The following is an 18,000-nucleotide window of genomic DNA, read 5'->3' as shown; positions in this document are numbered from 1 at the left end:
AAATTTGCAGTAGTGGAATTACTGGATCATATGGTAATTCTATTTTTAACATTTTAAGGAACCTCCATACTCTTTTCCACAGTGGCTGTAGCAGTTTACTTATGAAACTCACTTGAGACCTACAGACACATGCAGATTGAAAGGGAAGGGGTGAAAAAACATTCCTCATGCAAATGGAAGTAGAAAGAAAACTGGGGTAGCAATACTTATATAAGCAAAATAGAATGTACAACAAAGAATGTAACAAGAGACAAAGAAGGATACTGTAATCATAAAGGGAACAATCCAACAAGAGAATGTAACAATTATAAATGTTTATACACCCAACATGGGAGCACCTAAATACATAAAGCAACTATTAACAGACATAAAGGAAGAAATTAACAGTAATGCGATAATAGTAGGGGAGTTTAACACCCCACTTACATCAATGGATAGTAGTCATCCAGACAGAAAATCAACAAGGAAATAGTGGCTTTGACTGACACTTTGGACCAGATGGATCTAACAGATACAGTCAAAACATTCCATCCCAAAACAGGAGTATACACATTCTTTTCAAGTGCACCTGGAACATACTATAGAATAGATTATGCTGGCCCACAAAACAAATTTCAACAGATTCAAAAAAACTGAAATCCTATTCATGCATCTTTTCTTAAAAAAATTTTTTTTAACGTTTATTTATTTTTGAGAGAGAAAGAGACACACAGAGCACGAGCAGGGGAGGAGTAGAGGGGAAGACAAAGAATCTGAATCAGGCTCCAGGCTGCACACTGTCAGCACAGAGGCCAGTGCGGGGTTCAAACTCATAAATCGCGAGATTGTGACCTGAGCCTAAGTCAGCGCTTAACCGACTGAGCCACCCAGGTGCCCCATCATGCATCTTTTCTGATCACAACATTATGAAACTAGGAATCAATCACAAGGAAGAAAAAAAAAACTGGAAAGATCCCAAATACGTGAATCTAAAGAACCTGCTATAAACAATGAATGGTTCCACCAAGAAATCAAAAAGGAAATCTTCAATCCATTCTTTTTTTTTTTTAATTTTTTTTTAATGTTTTTATTTATTTTTGCGACAGAGAGAGACAGAACATGAGCAGGGGAGGGCCAGAGAGAGAGGGAGACACAGAATCGGGAGCAGGCTCCAGGCTCTGAGCTGTCAGCCCAGAGCCTGATGCAGGGCTCGAACCCACAGACTGTGAGATCATGACCTGAGCCGAAGTCGGACGCTTAACCAACGAGCCACCCAGGCGCCCCTTAATTTTTGTTTACTTTTGAGAGCGAGAGAGAGAGTGTGAACAGAGGAGGGGCAGAGAAAGAGGGAGACACAGAATCCGAAGACAGCTCAGAGCCTGACACAAGGCTCAAACCCACAAACTGTGCGATCATGACCTGAGCCAAAGTCGGACACTTAACTGACTGAGCCACCCAGACATCCCTCTTCAATCCATTCTTAACCCAGCAGCCAATTGCAAAACAAGTTCTGTTTAGAACCTTGAATGACTTCCCATTTCTCTCAGAGGAAGAATCAGTGTTTAGCCTACAGGACCCTATATGACTTTGCCCTGTGTAACCATTTGGTCTCCTCTCTCCTACTCTATTGTCTTCATTTTGCACTGAACACACTGACCTCCTTTCTTTTTGTCAGACACTCGAGACAAGCCAGCCCCTCAGGAGCTTCACACTGATTATTTTCTTTTTCTGGAACTCTCATCCTGTTCATATAGCTCACTTTTTTTAGCTCCTTCAATTCTTTGCTCAAATGTTACTTTCTTAACTTAAAACTTTATCCCTGCCTCCAGCACTTCTGATCCCCCTCTTAACGCTGTTCATCTTTTTGTGTATAGCACTTACCATCTTCTAACATACTAGTCAGTGGTGTGCTAGTAAATGTGTCACTACTAGTTCTCTGTGTAGTTGTAGCTTGAAGGATGGTTGATGTTTCGGTTTGTGCTAATGACTAAGGTCAAAGTGAAACAATGAAGGTGTATGTCAACATTTCCCTGGCATGTTGATGATGTGAGAAACTTCTTTGCTGAATTGGATAGTAGTTTTCAATTACTAGAAGAATATGTTCTCCATTTTTGTGTAGTTCATAATGTAATGGTTCTAGACAGCACACGCTTTTGAATTTAGTCAACATTAACATTTTCTCCATCAATTTCTTAGATCCGGACATTAATAAAACAATCATTCAAGCTATGATTAGTAGGTTTTGCCAAATTCCGTGGTGTAAATACTTCCACTATGGCTGATTTCAAGCCACCAACATGAAGTCACTGAATATGATGTTGTGGAGATACAGAATAGCCTAGCATTACATACTTTTTCCACATACAGATACAAAATCATAAATAACTTCAGGAGCATAAATAATAAAATGTAATAAAATGATCAGGAAGTGATAAGTTTTTAGTATTTATTACCTTTGTTTTAAATAACTTATTTAGGGGGCACCTGGGTGGCTCAGTCAGTTAAGCGTCCAGTCTCAGCTCAGGTCATGATCTCATGGTTTGTGAGTTTGAACCCCACATTGGGCTCTGTGCTGACAGCTCAGAGCCTGGAGCCTGCTTCGGATTCTCCCTTTCTCTCTGCCCCTCCCCTGCTCATGCTCATGTGAGCGTGCATGCTCTATCTCTCTGAAAAATAAACCTTTAAAAAATAATAAAATATACAGGGGTAGCCGCATGAAGGTAAGTAGCAGACCTATCTACTGAAACTTGGCAGGCCAGAAGGAGTGGTGGGAAATATTCAATGTTGTGAATAGGAAAAATATACAGCTAAGATTCCTTTATCCAGCGAGACTGTCGATTGAGAATGGAAGGAAAGACCCAAAGGTTTTCCCAGATAAACAAAAACTGAAAGAGTTCATCACCACTAAGCCAGCCCTACAAGAGATCCTAAGGAGGATTCTTTGGATTATTGCAAAGACTACAAAGGACCAGAGAAATCACTACAAGCATGAAACCTACAGATAATACAATGACACTAAATCCATATCTTTTAATAATAACACTGAATGTAAATGGACTAAACGCTCCAATCAAAAGACATAGGGTATCAGAATGGATAAAAATCAAGACCCATCTATTTGCTGTCTACAAGAGACCCATTTTAGACCTGAGGACACCTTCAGGTTGAAAGTCAGGGGATGGAGAACCATGTAACATGCTACTAGAAGTCAAAAGAAAGCTGAAATAACCATACTTATATCAGACAAACTAGATTTTAAACTAAAAGACTATAACAAGGGATGAGGAAGGACATTATATTATAATTATGGGGTCTATCCACCAAGAAGAGCTAACAATTATAAATTTTTATGCACCCAATTTGGAAGCCCCAAATATATAAAACAATCACAAACATAAGCAATCTTATTGATAGGAATGCGGTAATTGCAGGTTACTTTAATACTCCACTTACAACAATGGACAGATAATCTAGGCAGAAAGTCAATAAAGAAACAATGTCCCTGAATGATACACTGGACCAGATGGACTTGACAGGTATATTCAGAACTTTATATCCAAAAGCAGCAGAATATCACATTCTTCTCAAGTGCACATGGAACATCCTCCAAGAGAGATCACATACTGGGTCACACAATAGCCCTCAATAAATATAAAATAATTGAGATCATACCATGCACATTTTCAGATCACAGTGCTTTGAAACTTGAAATCAACTACAGAAAAAAGCCTGGAAAACCTCCAAATGCATGGAGGTTAAACATCTTACTAAAGAATGAATGGGTAAACCAAGCAATTAAAGAAGAAATTTAAAAATATATGGAAACAAGTGAAAATGAAAATGAAAGTCCAAACCCTTTGGGATGCAGCAAAGGCAGTCCTAAGAGGAAAATACATTGCAATCCAGACCTATCTCAAAAAACAAGAAAAATCTAAAATACAAAATTTAACAGCACACCTAAAGGAACTAGAAGCAGAACAGCAAATAAACCCCAAGGCCAGCAGAAGAAGAGAAATAATAAAGATTAGAGCAGAAATAAAAAATATAGAATCGAAAAAAAGAGTAGAACAGATCAATGAATATCAGACAAACTAGATTTTAAACTAAGAATGAAATGAAACTGAGAGGTGGTTTTTTGAAAAAAAAAAAAATTGATAAACCCCTAGCCAGACTTCTCAAAAAGAAGAGAGAGGACCCAAATAGATAAAATCACAAGTGAAACTGGACTTATCACACCTATCCCCTCAGAAATACAAACAATTATCAGAGAATATTAGGAAAAATTATGTGCCAACAAACTGGATAACCTGGAAGAGAGGGACAAATTCCTAGATACCCACACACTACCAAAACTCAAACAGGAAGAAATAGAATATTTGAACAGACCCATAACTAGTGAAGAAATTGAATCAGGTATCAAAAATCTCCCAACAAATAAGAGTCCTAGGTCAGATGGCTTCCTAGGGGAATTCTACAAGACATTTAAAGCAGAGTTAATGCCTATCCTTCTCAAGCTGTTCCAAAAAATAGAAATGGAAGGAAGGCTTCCAGACTCATTCTATGAAGCCAGCATTACTTTGATTCCCAAACCAGACAAAGACTCTACTAAAAAGGAGATTTAGATGCCAATATCTCTGATGAATCTGGATGCAGAAATTCTCAACAAGGTACTAGTAAAGCGAATTCAACAGCATATAAAAAGAATTATTCACCATGATCAAGTGGTATTCATTCCTGGGCTGCAAGCCTGGTTCAATATTTGCAAATCAATCACTGTGATACATCACATGAATAAAAGAAAGGATAAGAACCATGTGATCCTGTCAATAGAGGAAGAGAAAGCATTTGACAAAATACAGCATCCTTCCTTAATAAAAACCTTCAAGAAAGTTGGGATAGAAGGAACATACCTAAACATAAAAACCATATATGAAAAGCCCACAGCTAATATCATCCTCAATTGGGAAAAACTGAGAGCTTTCCCCCTAAGACCAGGAACATGACAGGGATGTCCACTCTCACCACTGTTGTTTAACATAGTGTTGGAAGTCCTAGCCTTAGCAGTCAGACAACAAAATGAAATAAAAGGCATCCACATTGGCAAAGAAGAAGTCAAACTTTCACTTTTTACAGACAACATGATACTCTACATGGAAAACCCGAAAAAGGCTCCACCAAAAAGCTGAGAGAACTGATACATGAATTCAGCAAAGTCACAGGATACAAAATCAGTGTACAGAAATCAGTTGCATTTCTACACACCAATAATGAAGCAATAGAAAGAGAAGTCAAGAAATCAGTCCCATTTACAATTGTACCAAGAACCATAAAATACCTAGGACTAAACCTAACCAAAGATGTAAAAGATCTGTATGCTGAAAACTATAGAAGATTTATGAAGAAAATTGATGAAGAAGACTGAAAGAAATGGAAAAACATTCCATGCTCATGGATTGGAAGAATAAATATTGTTAAAATGTCAATACTACCCAAAGTAATCTACACATTCAATTCAATCCCAATCAGAATTGCACCAGCATTCTTCTCAAAGCTAGAACAAACCTAAAATTTGTGTGGAACCACAAAAGACCCCAAATAGCCAAAGTAATATTGAAGGAGAAACCCAAAGTGGGAGGCATCACAGTCCCAGACTTTAGCCTCTACCACAAAACTGTAATCATCATGACAGTGTGGTATTGGCACAAAAACAGACACATAGACCAGTGGAATAGAACAGAGAACCTAGAATTGGACCCACAAATGTATGGCCAACTAATCTTTGACAAGCAGGAAAGAGTATCCAATGGAAAAAAGACAGTCTCTTTAGCAAATGGTGCTGGGAGAACTGGACAGCAACCTGCAGAAGAATGAAACTAGACCACTTCCTTACACCATACACAAAAATAAACTCAAAATAGATGAAACACCTAAATGTGAGACCGGAAATCATCAAACCTCTAGAGGAGAAAACAGGCAACAACCTCTTTGACCTCAGCCACAGCAACTTCTTGCTCTACACGTCTCCAAAGGCAAGGGAATTAAAAGCAAAAATGAATATTGGGACCTCATCAAGATAAAAAGCTTCTGCACTGCAAAGGAAACAATCAACAGAACTAAAAGGCAACCAATGGAATGGGAAAAGATATTTGCAAATGACATACCAGATAAAGGATTAGTATCCAAAATCTATAAAGAACTTACCAGACTTAACACCCAAAAAACAAATAATCCAGTGAAGAAAAGGGCAGAAGACATGAATAGACTCTTTTCCAAAGAAGACATCCAGATGGCCAACAGACACATGAGAAGATACTCAACGTCACTCATCATCAGGGAAATAGAAATTAAAACCACACGGAGGTACCACCTCACACTGGTCAGAGTGGCTAAAATTAACACCTCAGGAAACAACAGATGCTGGCAAGAATGTGGAGAAATGGGAACCCTCTTACACTGCTGGTGGGAATGCAAACTGGTGCAGCCGCTCTGGAAAACAGTATGGAAGTTTCTCAAAAAATTAAAAATAGAACTACCCTATGACCCAGCAATAGCACTACTAGGAATTTATCCAAAGGATACAGGAGTGCTGATTCATAGGGATACATGTACCCCAATATTTATAGCACTTTCAACAATAGCCAAACTATGGAAAGAGCCTAAGTATCCATCAACTGATGAATGGATAGAGAAGATGTGGTTTATATATACAATGGGCTACTACTTGGCAATGAGAAAGAATGAAGTCCTGCCATTTGCACCAATGTGGATGGAACTAGAGGGTATTATGCTAAGTGAAATAAGTCAGTCAGAGAAAGGCAGATATCATATGTTTTCACTCATACGTGGAACTTGAGAAACTTAACAGAAGACCATGGGGGAAGGGAAGGGGAAAAAATACTTAAAACAGAGAGGGAGGGAGACAAACCATAGGAGATGCTTAAATACAGAGAACAAACTGAGAGTTGATGTGGGGGGCAGGGGAGAGGGGAAAATGGGTGATAGGCATTGAGGAGGCACTTGTTGGGATGAGCATGGGTGTTATATGTAAGCAATGAATCATAGGAATCTACCCCCAAAACCAACAGCACACTGTACACACTGTATGTTAGCTAATTTGATAATAAATTGTATTTTTAAAAATAAAAAATAATAAAATAAAATAACTTATTTAGGGGCGCCTGGATGGCTCAGTTGGTTAATTATCTGGCTCGTGATTTCGGCTCAGGTTATGATCTCACAGTCTGTGGGATGGAGCCCTGAGTTGGGCTTGCACTGACAGCACGGAGCCTGCTTGGGATTCTCTTTCCCTTGTGTGCTTTCTCTCCTTTCTCAAGAGAAATAAAGTTTAAAATTTTTAATAATTTATTTTATTATATGGTGTATAATTTAATTTTTAATAAAGGCTGTGTTTAATACCCAGTTTGCAAACATGCTGAAAACTTATTTGATCTTATCTGTAAATAATCTGCCTACTTATTTTCTATCTTCATAGAGGCAGGCTTTTTTTGTTCTTTTTATTGCTTTATGGCATGGTAGATAGTCAATAAATACTTATTAATAAGTTTTAATTAAAATATTCAAGGTTTTGTAATATGTAAATTAAAAGTTACATGAACAAATGTCTACGGGATGCTGAGTAAAACAAATCTTATCTTCAAATAAATGTGAAACCTCTTTTCTCTTTTTTTATAATTTTACCCTTTTTTTATTTAAAAAATTTTCTTGTAATGTTTCTTTATTTTTGAGAGAGAAAGAGAGAGAGAGAGACAGAGCGCGAGCCAGGGAGGGGCAGAGAGAGGGAGACACAGAATCCAAAGCAGGCTCCAAGCTGTCAGTACAGAGCCTGACACGGGGCTTGAACCCACGACCTGAACCACGAGATCATGACCTGAGGCGAAGTCGGACGCTCAACCAACTGAGCCACCCAGGCGCGCCAGCACCCGCCTCTTGATTTCAGCTCTAGTCATGATCTCACGGTTGTAAGAATGAGCCCAGCATCAGGCTCCACACCCAGAGTTTGCTGTTATAATTGTAAAGCTTTGATGGTTGTAAAAATGTTACGTAGAAATAGGAAAATCAGGGGGAAGAGCTTGATTGAAAGGAAACATGAATTTGATTTGAAGACATCTGAGGTGGAGTTGGGAGTACATGACTGTAATTCACACCAAAAAATCAGGGCTAGGTATTAACTTTCTATGATATATGTAAATATTATGCTTAAAATTAGTTGACTTTTAACCCATTAAAAAAAAATCTCAGTATAATCTTTGAATTCAAGGAAGAAAAGATACAGCTTCAAACTTAAATATTGACAGGGACATTTAAATTTTGCTAATAAGGTGAATTACATTGATTTTTGACTGTTACTTAACTGCATTTCTTAGAAAAACTCCATGTAGTCATGATGTATTATCCTTTTAATGTTTTGTTTGGTTTGATTTGCTAAAATTTTGTTTAGAATTTTTGCATGTATGCTCATGAGAGATATGGGTCTATAGCTTTTTTTTTTTAACGTATGTTTATTTTGAGAGAGAGAGCATGCACACACACACACATGTGAGCCGGGGGAGGGGTGGAAAGAGAGGTAGAGAGAGAATTCCAAGTGGGTTCCACGCTGTCAGCACAGAGCCTGACTTGGGGCTCAATCTCAGGAACTGTGAACCTCTGGGACGCAGCAAAGGTGGTCATAAGAGGAAAGCATAGATCTCAGATAGACAACATAACCTTACGCCTTAAAGAGCTGGAAAAAGAACAGCAAATAAAACCCAAAACCAGCAGAAGACAGGAAATAATAAAGATTAGAGCAGAAATTAATGCTATTGAAACCAAAAAAAACCCAAAAAACAAAAAAACAATAGAACAGATTGATGAAACCAGAAGCTGGTTCTTTGAAAGAATTAATAAAATTGATAAATCACCAGCCAGTTTAATCAAAAAGGAAAGGACCGAAATAAATAAAATCAAGAATGGAAGAGATCACAACCAATACAGCAGAAATAAAAACAATAATAAGAGAATATTATGAACAATTATATGCCAAGAAAATGGGCAATCTGGAAGAAATGGACAAATTCCTAGAAACATATACACTACCAAAACCGAAACAGGAGGAAATAGAAAATTTGAACAGACCCATAACCAGTAAAGAAATCAAATTAGTAATCAAAAATCTGCCAAAAAACGAGTCCAGGGCCAGATGGCTTTCCAGGGGAATTCTACCAAACATTTAAGGAAGTTAACACCTATTCTCTTGAAGCTGTTCCAAAAAATAGAAATGGAAGGAAAACTTCCAAACTTATTCCATGAAGCCAGCATTACCTTGATTCCAAAACCAGACAAAGGCCCCACTAAAAAGGAGAACTATAGACCAATTTCCCTGATGAATAGGGATGCAAAAGTCCTCAACAAGATATTAGCCAACCGGCTCCAACAATACATTAAAAAAAATTATCCACCACGACCACATGGGATTTATACCTGGGATGCAGGGCTGGTTCAATATCCGCATAACAATTAATGTGATTCATCACATCAATAAAAGAAAGGAAAGAACCATATGATCCTCTCAATAGATGCAGAGAAAGCATTTGACAATATACAGCATCCTTTCTTGATAAAAACCCTCAAGAAAGTAGGGATAGAAGGAGCGTACCTCGAGATCATAAAAGCCATATATGAACGACCCAACACTAATATCATCCTCGATGGGGAAAAATTGAGGGCTTTCCCCCTAAGGTCAGGAACATGACAGGGATGTCCACTCTCGCCACTGTTATTCAACATAGTATTGGAAGTCTTAACCTCTGCAATCAGACAACACAAAGAAATAAAAGGCATCCAAATCAGCCAGGAGGAGGCCAAACTTTCACTCTTCGCAGATAACATGATATCTACATGGAAAACCCTAAAGATTCCACCAAAAAACTGCTAGAACTGATTCATGAATTCAGCAAAGTTGCAGGATATAAAATCAATGCACAGAAATCGGTTGCATTCCTATACACCAACAATGAAGCAACAGAAAGAGAAATCAAGGAATCGATCCCATTTACAGTTGCACCAAAACCCATAAAATACCTAGGAATAAATCTAACCAAAGAGGTGAAAAATCTATACACTGAAAACTATAGGAAGCTTATGAAAGAAATTGAAGAAGACACAAAAAAAATTGAAAAAGATTCCATGCTCCTGGCTCGGAAGAACAAATACTGTTAAAATGTCGATACTACCCAAAGCAATCTACATATTCAATGCAATCCCTATCAAAATAACACCAGCATTCTTCTCAGAGCTAGAACGAACAATCCTAAAATTTGTATGGAACCAGAAAAGACCCCAAATAGCCAAAGCAATCTTGAAAAAGAAAACCAAAGCAGGAGACTCTTATTAACCTGATAGAAGAATTTGAGAAATATTCATCCCTCCCCCCCCCTTCAATATTTTGGTAAGAGTTTGCATAGAATTGGTATGATTTCTTTTTTTTTTTTAATTTTTTTTTAATCTTTATTTTTGAGAGAGAGAGAGAGACGGAGACAGAGTACAAGCAGGGGAGGGACACAGAGAGAGGGAGACACAGAATCCGAAGCAGGCTCCAGGCTCTGAGCTGTCAGCACAGAGCCTGACACAGGGCTGGAACTCACAAGCTGTGAGATCATGACCTGAGCCAAAGTTGGACACCCAACCGACTGAGCCACCCAGATGCCCCATAGAATTGGTATGATTTCTTAAATGTTTGGTAGAATTCATCAGTGAATCCATAGCCCAGGAGTTATCTTTGTGGAAAGATTTTTAACTATGAATCCAATTTCATTAATAGGTTAGGTATAGGACTGTTTATGTTATCTATTTCGTCTTAAGTGAGCTGTGGTAGTTTGGCACTTGCAAGGTATTTTTCCATGTTATCAATGAATTTGTTAGCCTAAACTTGTTCATAATATTCCCTTATTATTCTTTTCTATAGTGATGACATTCTTTCATTCTTGATATTGGTCATTTGTATCTTTTTACCCCCTGATCAATGTGGCTACAGGTTTATCAGTTTTGTTGATCTTCTCAAAGAATAATCTTTTGGTTTCCTTTTTTCTGTTTTTATTTTCCTACTTTTTACTGCTTTCTGTTCTGATCTCTACTCTTTCCTTTTTTCTGCTTACTTTGCACTTCTTTGTCCCTTTAGTTTCTATAGGTGGAAGCTTAGGACATGGTTAAGTAAGACCTTTCTTTTAAAAACAAAAAGTACAGACATTTTGGGGCACCTGGGGAGCTCAGTCAGTTAAGCGTCCACATTTGGCTCAGGTCATGATCTCATGGTTTATCAGTTCAAGTGCAGAACCTGATAGTGCAGAGCCTGCTTGGAATTCACTCTCTCTCCCTCTCTCTCTCTCTGTCCTTCCCCTCCCTCCCTCCCTCCCTCCCTCCCTCCCTCCCTCCCTCCCTCCCTCCCTCTCTCTCTCTCTCTCTCTCTCTCTCAAAACAAATAAATAAGCTTATAAAAATAGATATTTAGTGCAGGGTTTCTCAATAGTGGCACTATTGACATTTTAAGCTAGATGATTCTTTGTTGTGGGGCTGTCCTATAGGATGTTTAGCAGTGTCCCTGGCCAATACCCACTAGATGCCAATAGCACCTCCCTGGGAACAACCAAAAATATTTCCAGATGTTGCCAAATGTGTTCAGATATGCAGTGAATGTCCCTGGTTGAAAAGCACTGGTTTAGTGCTATCTTGCTAAGTATTGCTTTTGCAGCATCCTGTAAATTTTTATAGATTGTGTTTTCATTTAGTCCAAAATACTTTCTGAATTCCCTTTTGATTTGTACTTTGACCCATGGGCTATTTTGAAACGTAGTTTACAAATATTGGTGATTTAATTCCATTGTTGTTAGACATCATACTTTGTATGATTCCTTTTAAATTTGAGAGTTGTTTTATGGCCCAGAACATGGTCTATGTTGCTAAATGTTCCACATGCACTTCAGAAGAATGTATAATCTGTTATCATTGGATAGAAGAATTCTATAAATGTCAATCAGATCATGTTGGTTGATACTGTTGTTCAAGTTTTGCTGTTTATATACTTGCTGATTCTGCCTACTTATTCTGTTGGTTATTGAGAAGGGAATGTACAGCCACTCCAGCTTTATTTTGACTACTATTAATGTGGTGTATTGTTTTTTGTCTTTTTACTTTTAACCTATTTGTGTCTTTATGTTTAAAATAGGTTTACTGTAGGGGCGCCTGGGTGGCTCAGTTGGTTAAGCGTCCCAATTTGGCTCAGGTCATGATCTCGCAGTTCATGGGTTCCATCCCTGCATTGGGCTCTGTGCTGACAGTTCGGAGCCTGCTTCAAGTTCTGTGTCTCCCTCTCTCTCTGCTCCTCCCCTGCTCATGCTCTGTCTCTCTGTCTCTCAAAAATAAACATTAGAAAAATTTTTTTAATAAAAAAAGTAGGTTTACTGGAGACAGCATATAATTGGATCTTGCTATTTTATCCATTAATGAAGAGCTATTTGGTCTGTTTGACTACTGGATAGCTAGTGTCACTGTTTACGGTGCTGTCTTCTCTAACTCGTCTATTCCTGATCTCACCTGGAATATTTCGAGATGGGGACCAACATGGTGGACAGAATGGAGAGTTATTGCATCCTCCTCATTGGACCAGGCAGTTGCCCACAAAGGGAGGGCAACCCTCTGAGAACCATGTAGGAAGCCAACAGGTGTGCCTGAGAGAGATGGGACTTTGGAATCTGACTTGTATTGTTACTGGCCAATCAAAACCTTCACTGGCCTTAGTACTCTGTTAAACTGGGTATTAACCTATTAGTTGTTGAGTTGTGGAAGGTGAAGTGATGGATAGGAGAGAAATCTAGCACAGTGGCTATTTACTATCTAGAATGTAAGCATTGCAAAAATGTAATCACTGGTATGGCTGTATGTATTAGTACATACTGGCCAATTATGTAGTGCGTGCACTTCTTACCATGTTTAAGTAAGCTGAGTTTAATTCTGTTTACTGCATCCTACCTTCTATTAGGGAAAAAGAGGAAAATGAAGAGACATTCACCGGAAAAATTACACCTATAATGACTGTCTATCATTGCCCTGACCTCTCCCCCAAGAGAAGCCTATACACATCCCTACATGGAAGCCCTATCAGCATCCCCCTCAAATTCAACAATTCATTTTGCTGAGGCCTAACTAAAACTTAGGAGTCATATTTGGATTTCTTTCTCTTCCTTAACATCCATAATCTGTCACCAATTCCTGCCATTGACTTTCCCCATCAAAAGAATCCTGTTGATTCAGCAAAGCTGAGGTTGTTAAACTTACTGCAACAAGGGCAAGCACCACTTTGACAGAGTCTTGGTAGTTAGGGGAAGTCAGGAAAGAGTATTTCTAGGGATTTGAGATTTGTACTCATGTGGTTTAAGGCATGTCCTTCAAGATGGGGAACTGTTTGGGATGGGCAGAGTTTTGACATGATATTTAGAATTAGTGGACATAATAAGAAAACGGTCTTGAAGCAATTTGTTATCCTGTCAGGAGACCTGTTTGCTCTAATGCACACACTGTTTGCCCAGATAAGTTAGTTTGCAAGAATTTCTTGGAGCAAACAGTGAAGCTAATTACTGGTTTAGTCTTATCACCCTGGGCAAAAGAAAATTTCCTGCAGCAGATATATCATGTTGACTCAATTCTCTTTGCTACTCTTACTTTTAAACTTTTCATTTCCCTTTTTCTAGCTACACCACTACCACTGGCCTAGTTCAAGCTGTTTTCATAAATTGCCTAGACTATTTAAAACTCCTTCTAACTCATTTATAGTCTTTTGCCCTCAGATTTGTTTTCCATACTACCACCAGAATAATCTAACTATGTTGCAATTCTGACCATGTCATTGACGCGTGTAAAACCTTTTAGTGGCTTCTGGCTGTCTGTAGGATGAAATCAGCACCTGATCTTTGTCTGCACTCTTCTTGAATTGCTGCCTAGCATTTGATTTCCTGCATCTATTTGTTTGTTGATGCTGTTGCCTCTACCTGGAATATCTTTTCCCTCCTTATTGTATGTGGCCAATTTTTGTTCTCCCTTTAAAAGTTAACTTGGGCAATATCTTCTATAGGAAATGTTTCCTGAACCTTGATTGTGCTTCCAGAGCATACTTTGCATAGTGCTATTATTACATTAACCTTTTATGAGGGGAGAGAGCCACCTAAAGGCAAATTGTCTTATTAATTTCTGTATCCACTAGCATCTGCAACAGGGCCCAGCACATAGTAAGTTCTCAGTTTTTACTGACCCAAACAAATTGGGTCAGACAGAAGGGGAGGACTTAAGGGGAGGTAAGAGGTGATGATTTAACTTTAAATTGATGTATTTGAGGCAACACCAATGCACCTAAATAGAAGAATTTGAATACAAGAGTAAGATCATTATTATTGGGAAATCATCACAGTTGGAGTGATGGTTTAAGTTGATTATTTCACCAAGAGTGATAGTATAAACAAGGGAGTACAAATTGAGGACCAATATTTGGGGAATACCCTCAGTGGGTGGGAAAAAGTAGAGGAAGCCCTGAGGAGGGAAAAAGTAGAGGAAGCCCTCAGAGTATCGGCAGCAACAGAGGTGAAGAAGATAAACCAGAGGTGTAGGGTATTGGGGTGGGGAGAGACAACAAGGAAAGAAGTGTACAAAGGAGAGCTGGGATCATGGTGTCAAATTTTGCAGAGCAGTTAAGAATGAGAACTGTGAAGAGATTTTCTACATTTGGCAATTATGTCTAGCTAGTACAATGGGGATGACTTTTTTTTTTTAATTTAGTTTGTGGTACAAAGTAAGATTTTTTTTTTAAATTTTTTAACGTTTATTTATTTTTGAGACAGAGAGAGAGCATGAATGGGGGAGGGTCAGAGAGAGGGAGACACAGAATCTGAAACAGGCTCCAGGCTCTGAGCTGTCAGCACAGAGCCCGACGCGGGGCTCGAACTCACAGACCATGAGATCATGACCTGAGCCGAACTTGGCCGCTTAACTGACTGAGCCACCCAGGCGCCCCCAAAGTAAGATTTTTTGTTCTCATTTTTTATACTAACAAAAATATATACTTTACCTGTGTTCAACCAGGACTTTCTCAAGGGGTATGATTTTCTTTATTTGGTAGTAAAGTTTAACTTTATGGAGGGCCTATAGTGAATGTTACTTTATATTAACAGGTTTTGTATTTTTTCTTGTTGTCTCTTTTGTCTTTGTAAGCAAAATCATTACATATAGATTACTTGAAAACAGAATGTTTGGTCTCTCCCTTGGTTATTTACAAACCATTGGTAGTTACTCATTAAGAAGTAACAAGCAAGATATTATATTTTCATTTTGCCAAGTTCATTTTAGAACTGTTATGATTATATAACTCATTTTCAAAAAATTTTCAGCCATGAAACCCTTTCCTTAAACATATATGGAATCCCAATATGTGAATCAGATAAAGTGGAGTTTGTCTGTTTGAAGCTGTGACAGGGACCTGATGTCCCTCCTGAATTGAGTGTAGTCTTCTAACTTTGTTCTCTTTATTTCCACAACCAACCAGTGGCACCTGGGTCTCCTCCCTGGAAATCCTAGGGCTACTTAAAGCATAATTTGAAAATCACTGATAAGTAATACTCTCTGTAGAAATGCTGATAACGATTTTAGTACTGAAAGTCACAAGCTTTTTTTTTTTTTAATTTTTGAGAGATACAGTATGCAGAGGGGAGGGACAGGGAGAGAGCGGCGGGTGGGGGAGAGAGCGGCGGGTGGGGGGGGGGGTCGGGGAGAGAATCCCAAGCAGGCTCCACACTGTCAACACAGAGCCCGAAGCAGGGCTCAAACTCATGAACCATGAGGTCATAACCTGAGCTGAAACCAAGAGTCAGACGCTTAACCAACTGAGCCACTTGGGCCCCAGTCACAAGATATTTAGATTCCAAATCTTGACACTTCTACTCTGTTCTCTTATTGGCCAGCAGAATGTACAACAATAAGTAACTGCCCAAAGATGAAATAAACCTATACTAGAGTTATTTAGACAGAGACCGTATGTCTTCCTTTAAGGGAAGTTGTCAAGGTGGTTCTTTTGTCAGTGGGAGGCTGGCCTACCATTATCTCTGCAGTCTCTTCCAACACCGGTGATTCTCTCTCTCCTATATGTCTACATTTATCCTACCTGGTAAATATTATCTAATATGATGGGGGGTCTATTTTATCTTTTATTTCTTCAAATTTATAGTGTGCCATGTATATGAGAGATCCTGTGTTAAGATGCAAGGGTAGTATTTAAATAAATAAGATACAGTTTACTATTAAGGAAATAGAAAATTGCTGTTAGGTTTGATGAGTGCAGTAAAAGAAGTAATCCAAGGATATTAATGGGAATCATATGAAATGGAAGGACCTAACCCCATCCGGCTAGGGGCTTGTCAAGAAGACAATGCTACTAGCTTCCCTGAAGACTCCCAAGTTGACTCTTCAAAGATGAGTAGACTTTAATCAGAGGCAAATGGGGAAAGGTCTTGCTAGGCAGATGGAGGAACACACAAACAGGCTCTGAAAGAGGGCATGCCTTGTTTGGAGAGTTGTAAGTAGTTTAGTGTGGCTGGAGCTTAGCATGTCAATGGGGATTGGTGAGTGAAGCCAGATGAAAAAGGACTGTGTTTTGCCAAGTTTAGGAATTTGGACTTTATCTGGAAAGTATTGTGAAGCAAGTGAAGGATTTTAAGCTGAGTAATTGCATGGTCAGATTTGTGTTTTAGAAAGCACTCTGGCAGTAATCAAGAGAACAGATTAGAATGGACCTTTCTTGGAAGCAAAGCAACCATTAAGTAATAGACTTTGGCAATAATTTACACAAAAATGTCTGAGGATAGAACTGATGTGGTGGGTGGGGGAATGAATTCAAGATATACTAAGGAGGCAAAAGCAGCAGAATTGTTGGTCAGAGAAAGAGTGAATGAGGAGATGACTTTCAGGTGTCTGACCAGGACAACTGAGTGTAGGTTACCCCCCTACGCCTCTTTTTTTGCTAAGAGAAATTAAGAAGAAAGGAATCTCTTGGGCTTTTTACCTCAAGATTCTCAGAGTGCCAACTTGAGCAAGGATATAGGTATTTTTTTATTTTCTTATATTTATATTTGTGTATATGTTTTAAAGTATGATACGAGGTTGGGGCACCGGGGTGGCTCAGTCGGTTAAGCTGCCGACTTTGGCTCAGGTCATGATCTCACGGTCCGTGAGTTCAAGTCCCACGTCGGGCTCTGTGCTGACAGCTCAGAGCCTGGAGCCTGTTTCGGATTCTGTGTCTCCCTCTCCCTGACCCTCCCCCGTTCATGCTCTGTCTCTCTCTGTCTCAAAAATAAATAAACGTTAAAGTATGATACGAGGAAGTAATAACAGGATGTATTGTCAGGAAAGGTTGTGGGATTTTGGGGAGGAATGAGGGGAGCCTATTAGATTAAGGTAGACTCTTATTTAAAGTAGTTTAGGAATGCCTACTTAAAGGCAAAAGAGTGGACTACCTTTTGTCCAGTCGTGTGATTATTTAGTATCTACTTCATATACTCTACAAATCAATTGTGATTTGAGAAAAAATAAATTCATTTTTAGAAAACCCAGGGGTTTTTACATTGCCATTTGTCAGAATTTTTACCTTTTAAGAAGATGTGTGGTAAGATTGGCTTGTCTGTGCAAATTAGCTAATTTAGTAATAGTTCTGGTGTGGCATTATGCATTTTAAAATACAAAATTATTTTCCTCAGAATGCTAACTTTGATTTTTGAAGCTTTTCATTGGTGTCATGTGGGAACTAATGTTCAATTCCTTGCTATTTAACACTCTGACAGAGACGTTTCCTTTTATACCTTTGTCACATCATTTTCAAAAGTTAAGATCTCTTTGAGGCTGGTTGAGGTGGTTAAATCCCTTCAGGGAAAGAATGAACAATGCTATGCTCCTTAACAGAAAACTGGAGATATTGGTTTCAGATTTTGAGACCTG

At 38.6% G+C, this 18,000-nt stretch overlaps 1 protein-coding gene across 9 annotated transcripts in view; it reads left to right on the top strand.

The window, feature by feature from the left end:
• NUMB (NUMB endocytic adaptor protein) overlaps positions 1-18,000 on the top strand; it is a 193,326-nt gene that overhangs the window by 107,675 nt on the left and 67,651 nt on the right. The gene's annotated exons all lie outside the window — the stretch shown is intronic.

The sequence above is a fragment of the Panthera tigris genome, chromosome B3 (genome assembly GCF_018350195.1).
Source record: "Panthera tigris isolate Pti1 chromosome B3, P.tigris_Pti1_mat1.1, whole genome shotgun sequence".
Taxonomy (NCBI): domain Eukaryota; kingdom Metazoa; phylum Chordata; class Mammalia; order Carnivora; family Felidae; genus Panthera; species Panthera tigris.
The sequence above is the reverse complement of the archived record's forward strand: the minus strand, read 5'-3'. Positions and strand labels throughout refer to the sequence as shown.